The sequence below is a fragment of the Empidonax traillii genome, unplaced genomic scaffold (genome assembly GCF_003031625.1).
Source record: "Empidonax traillii isolate 1590-97213 ecotype Southwest subspecies unplaced genomic scaffold, ASM303162v1 scaffold117:size1203958, whole genome shotgun sequence".
Classification (NCBI taxonomy): Eukaryota; Metazoa; Chordata; class Aves; order Passeriformes; family Tyrannidae; genus Empidonax; species Empidonax traillii.
Window position 1 is genome coordinate 313129 of NW_020955310.1, and position 5544 is coordinate 318672.

Genomic DNA, 5544 nt, shown 5'->3' on the forward strand with positions numbered 1-5544 from the left:
AATGTAAATATTATGGGGTTTAGGACACATTTTGCTTCTCAAGACCTTGGAAATGCTACTAAATTCCCTAAATCAGCGTCCTGTTCCTGAACCTGTCTTTGGCCCGTTTATTCCGACCTGCTCCCCGGCCGCTGAGCAGAACCACCCTCCGCCGGTCCTGCCGTATTTCTGACATACAAAAGACAGATCTCCAAGGAGGGACAGCTCATCTTCACGTACAAAAAAAAAAATCACCTTCTTTTCTTATTTTATTAAACCGCTCCATCTATTTTTTGTCATTTCACGCCTGACGCGAAGGATGCGAGCGCTCCGCAATAAACACGCACGCACTGCCCTGGAAGGCGCTCGGGGAAAGCCGCCTCCGCCGAGCCCCGGGCGTGGCGGGGCCGCCCGGCCGATCCCTCCGTGTCCCGCATTCCCAGGACGGTTCCCGGCGGCGATCCCGCGGCCGCGGGTGGGGTCGGACCGGGACCGGCCGCGTCCGCGCCCCGCGCCGGGGATGCTCCGCCACCCGCCGCCGCCCCGCCGTGCCCATCGCATCGCTCCGCTCCCCGCCCGCTCCGCTCCGCTCCGCATCGCATCGCTCCGCTCCCCGCCCGCTCCGCTCCGCTCCGCATCGCACCGCTCCGCTCCGCACAGCGCGGAGCCCCGCGGGGCCGCCCGCGGGCGATGTCCCGCGCCCCGCCCGGCCCGCCTTACCCCGCGGTGTGTCCGGCCCGGCCGCCGCAGCCTCCGCGCCCCTCCGCGCCCCGAGCCCAGCGCCCGCGGCGGCAGGTGGGTGCCCGGCGCGGCGGCTGCGCACCGCCGGCCTGCCCTGCCGGGCACGATGGGACTCGTAGTCCGGCACCACCGGCCCCGACAGCGGCAGCGGCAGCGCTGCCAGCCCCCGCCAGCGCCAGCTCCGCCAGCAGCATCCCTCCTACCCCCACCCTCTTGGTCCCCACCACCCTCTCTCAGCCCTTTCCACCTCTGTCTGCCCCAAGCCTGCAGGTGGAATCCCACCTAACCCACATCCGCGACGCGTTTATTCGTCTTCTCCCTTGGCTTGGCGTGATGCAGCCTCAGCCTTGCCCCTCGCCTGGGTGGCTCATGAAAACAGACCGTGGCTTGGATGCTCTGCCCCCCGCGGCCACCGCCCCTGCCCCATGCACATCTCTAAGCAGCTCAGCACTCGCTCCCTGCACGCTGTGCACCGCACCCCCGGCAGGTGTGCTGCTCAGTTCTGGGCGCACGTGTAGGCAGCCGATCCCGAAGAACGAGGTTTGCTCCTCTTACACAGGCACTGCAAACTGAGCCAGCCAAACAGGACCTGCACCGGCCCTCACCCTGCACCAAGATGTGTTGCCCCAGGGAGTCAATTACAGAGTGGAGGGTGCTGACCTCTGAGACCATTTTGATGTTTTTCCTTCCTTCTTTTAATTAGTGTTGACAATTCAATTTATATTTGTTCTACTGATCTGTACTAAAGTTGACCATTGGTCAAAATTATATGTAATATGATTTGAATGTATCCCCGGTAATTAAGTTTGTCGGCAATTTAATGTATCAGAACATTTTCACTGGACGCTGGGATTTAGTTGAACTGAGGCCCTTGGTTCTAAGCACTAAGTGATGAGTCACCAGCAGCAGCAAAGCTGTTCCCATGGTTGGGATGTCTTTAAATTTCATGACAAATTGGCAGGAAAACAAGACATCGCCTTGTTAAGAAGCAGATGCTGCACTAGAGTTGCATTTTCCTGGGGGGCAGGGGGGAAAAAAAAAAAAAAGTATGCCTAGGAAATGCAATACCTTCACTCCATAACCTGACAAACACCCCAGGTCTCTGCAGCAAGACTTACAGGAGAAAAATCAGATTAATACCATGGGCATTTTGCCACTGCTGCTCAGGAAAACACCTGTATTCACAGTAATGTGCAGAGTGCTGAAAGATGCTCCAAGCTGCAATCGTCTGCTTGCAGCCTCATTGCCTCAAACTTCTTGTGAAATGGGATATCCAGGCATTGGCTAACATCCAAAATATTAGATTAACAGAAATGAAAAAAAAAAAATCACATCCATTTATTCCACAGTCTTCCCTTTCTTTCTCTGCCTTAAAGCATTCAAAGAAAACAGGGTTTGCATCAGTGGTTTTGCTTGTTCAGTACCAGAAGCATCAGGGAAACTGAACCAAATTGCTTTGAAATCTGCTGCTCTGTAACCTGGTGGCTCAGGCTGAAGAGGAATTTGTTGGGTTGGTGTTGGGGTTGAAGCTTCCCTGCAAACAAGGCTCCAACGTGAGACAGAGAAATGTGGATTTAATTACTGATGTGGATTAAAAACAAATCTCTCTGGATATTATCTTGGTCTGTAGGATCAGGGCTTGAATGAGTCATAATTATATAAATACTGGGAAAGGGAAATGTACACTATCAACAAAGAGCGAAAGTTAACTTGGGGTGTTTGTATTTTGATAAAGTTCTGCAAATTTTTTCACTCAGATTTTCCCGTCACGCCTTAAAATGTATTTATTAAGTTGAAACTCTTTCTCAGTTAATGTGAAAGAACCCCTCCCATGCTGACTTTTCAGTTTGCAGTTACCTTGTATCTGCTGACAAATTCACTTTATATTAATTTCTGTTAGAAATGTAACAATCTAAGGCCTCTGCAAGGAGTGCAGAGTTAGGCTGAAGTCAAGGCTCTGCTCTTCTTCGGCTGTGGTTTCATGTTTCTTCCTTCCTTATACCTCGTCCAATCAAACTTGCAATCAGAAACATTATCAGTTTTTGTCTAAGAAAAGGCACAAGTTGCCTGCATGAGACATACAGGCAAAAATATACATGGTAAATAGATTAAATGTGGATGAACACAACATACATATTTATTCACATGTATAGGAATAACATCACAGCATACAAAGTAAAAATCATATGACTCTTCAGTCTCGTGTTCAGAGTGTGTGTTCTAAGCATTCTTTCATTCTTCCCAAACTGCAAAATTAAAAGACAGATGTATTCAATATATCAGTTCATGAATCTGAGCTATATCCCATATCTGGGCTACATGAGGTCCCATTAATGGGCAATGCCTGCTGTAATACATTTACATCAGATGACTGTGGCCACCTTCACTGACCATATTTCCCATGTGTGGGACTTTCCAGGCTATCAGGCTGAAAGCACATCTGAGAGGGCAAGATAAGGCTCCTAACAACTTCTTTTTCCCTGGCAGGAACCTTTGCATAACATTTTGCCCATCTAGGTTTTTATGTATTATCAAATTTATGTATGTGACTTGTTGAAAGAAGCACAGTGTCAGAACGAACACCCAGCCTAAGGATACAACATACATGGGGACAACTACTCTAGAAAAAAATTGGCTCCACTCTGGGAGTTGCCTTCAAGAACCAGTGCCCTATGGATCCCAAAACAATGTATTTCCTGGCTCACTCTTCCCGTTGACCGTGACAATTTGGTTCAGAGCTGCTCTATGCTGAATGTGTAGAGGTTTGGCATTTTCCCAGCACTGCCTAAACGGAGCTTACTGCCGGCAGGTTACAACAGTAAATCATTAACTGGGGCACCCAAAACCAAGTTTTAGTTGGCTGAACTATTTGTAACCAAAATGTGGTCACAACCACAAAAAAAACCCCAAACAATAACAACAACAACAAAAAGACAAAAGCCCAAAACAAAGCAAAACAAAACAAAGCAAAACAAAACAAAAAACCCCAGAGGGGTTGTAGGCTGTTGTGATTTTTTCATCTGGTTTCCTTAAAACACAGCTTGTAAGACTTTGCTTAATTAATTCCTGCTAGAGCTGGGGCTTGTCTTTTAGACAAACATCTGGACCCGATTACTGTGTTGTGCATGTTTTGATTTCTTCCCTTAAAGACCAGCTGTTGATCAAATTCAGCAACCTGTATATAAAGCCTCTTGGTTCAATGCCTGATCAGCAAATTCAGACCTAGGGTAGAGATAAAATTTCACTCCTACTCACATATAAATTGACTAAGTTGGAGGTGACACTTCTGAAATGGCTGTGAAAAAGAACCAATGTTAGTAGTCAGCCCCAGTTCATAAGAGCTTGATGGTTTAGGCCTTAAAATGTCAGCCAGCAGCATTTCAACTGGTCGGCCCCCAACTATATTTAGGCTGGAATTTTTTAATTGCATTGCTTTGACAGACAATAGGATTTTCTTGGACTGTTTTATAAGGCAAAGCACAGTAATACATCAAATAAGACTAACTTCAAGTCATCTGTTATTTCATCCAAACTTGATTTCTGCAAAATGTTCTATATCCTTAGCACTATAAATCCTGAAGAAATGCATTTGGATGTGTACACTGCATTTGCCATGGTAGTAACAGTAATAATAAATGCCGCATCTGTACCAAATAATTTGCAGCAGTAGATATCAAACTGAACCACAATTTCCATTTTGCAGATGTGGAAAGTGAGACACAGAGCAGATGGCTATTTTAAGCCTGGGGCCCACTTGGTGCTCATACCATTGGGGACAGGAACACGGCTGAAGGCTGAAAGGTGGAAGGAATTGCCCAAGGACACAAAAAAACCACTGCTGACCCTGGGCCCAGAGTTCAGCACCTCACCGTCCTCTGTACCCACCTTACAGAGCTATGCAGCCCTGCTCTGCTCCAGGCAGTGTGCTCAGAAGTGTGCCTTGGGTTGGCTCACACTTCCCTGGAGTAAAGGCAACGTGACTTCTACTCCATCTGCTGAGATACAGTGGCTTCTCCACCCACCGCAGTTCTGCTGTCTGTCCTGGTACGAGAAGGAAGAGACTTTGGAGGCCCAGGCCAGCTCTCCACATTTTTTACAGTGTCCCATTTAAAGTGGTTTGCTCCTCAGAAGGGAACAGGAGCCAAGAGATACTGTAGTCATCTCCTTACAGAGTCTGCGAATGGTGAAGACCTTTCCGCTCCACCTCCTTCTCCATGAACAGATCTGCAGAACAGTTTGTTCAGCATTGGATATCTTTCTTTATATAAAGAGCCAGTGTGCACTGAGGAAGTTTCTCATACCACATGTTTCTTTTATACAGCCAGTTCACCAAGAATTGGGTCATTTTGGGTATGTCTAAGAGGTCTTAGTAGTGCACTTCAGAAACAAAACCCTGTGAGGTGTGTTCCCAGGTGCTGGGCAGAGCACATTAGACAGGGCTCAGAATGTTATGAGTCTGATGGCCAGTGCTTGAGCTTGTCTCCAGATGCCTCACCTAGGCTGGTCTGGGGCTGGCCACAAGGCAGCCATCTGCAAGAAGAGGGAAAAATTCCCAAACATGGGTAGGTAGCTTACCCCTGTGGCCTCCTACCAAAGGCTGTATAAGCCAGTCTGCTCATGGGAACGTGCTCATCTTAACCCTTCACATCAGAACATAAAGTTCTGCAAGTGTTAGGGTTGTGTCTCCAGAGAACCAGGACCGAACCATGTCCTTCTTTGCTGCCACTGAAAGAAGTATGATTTCCTCAGTCATAATTTGTTTCAATCTGAGTTTGGCCACTCTCATAAAAGAAAGATATACAGGATAGAGGGTCAGGCATTGGT

The 5544-nt window shown here is 48.0% G+C and overlaps 1 protein-coding gene across 2 annotated transcripts in view; it reads right to left on the reverse strand.

Annotated features, from left to right (window-relative positions):
- The window catches only part of LOC114057152 (tropomodulin-2), a 34672-nt gene extending 33650 nt beyond the window's left edge, over nt 1–1022 (reverse strand). The window contains exon 1 of one of the 2 annotated variants that reach the window (XM_027883058.1): nt 1003–1022. The gene's annotated coding sequence lies outside the window, so the exon portion shown is untranslated. Of the gene's footprint in view, nt 1–699; nt 781–1002 lie in introns of those variants that run through there. The other variant, XM_027883057.1, reaches the window with a different exon arrangement.
- Between the last annotated feature and the right edge of the window lie 4522 nt (nt 1023–5544).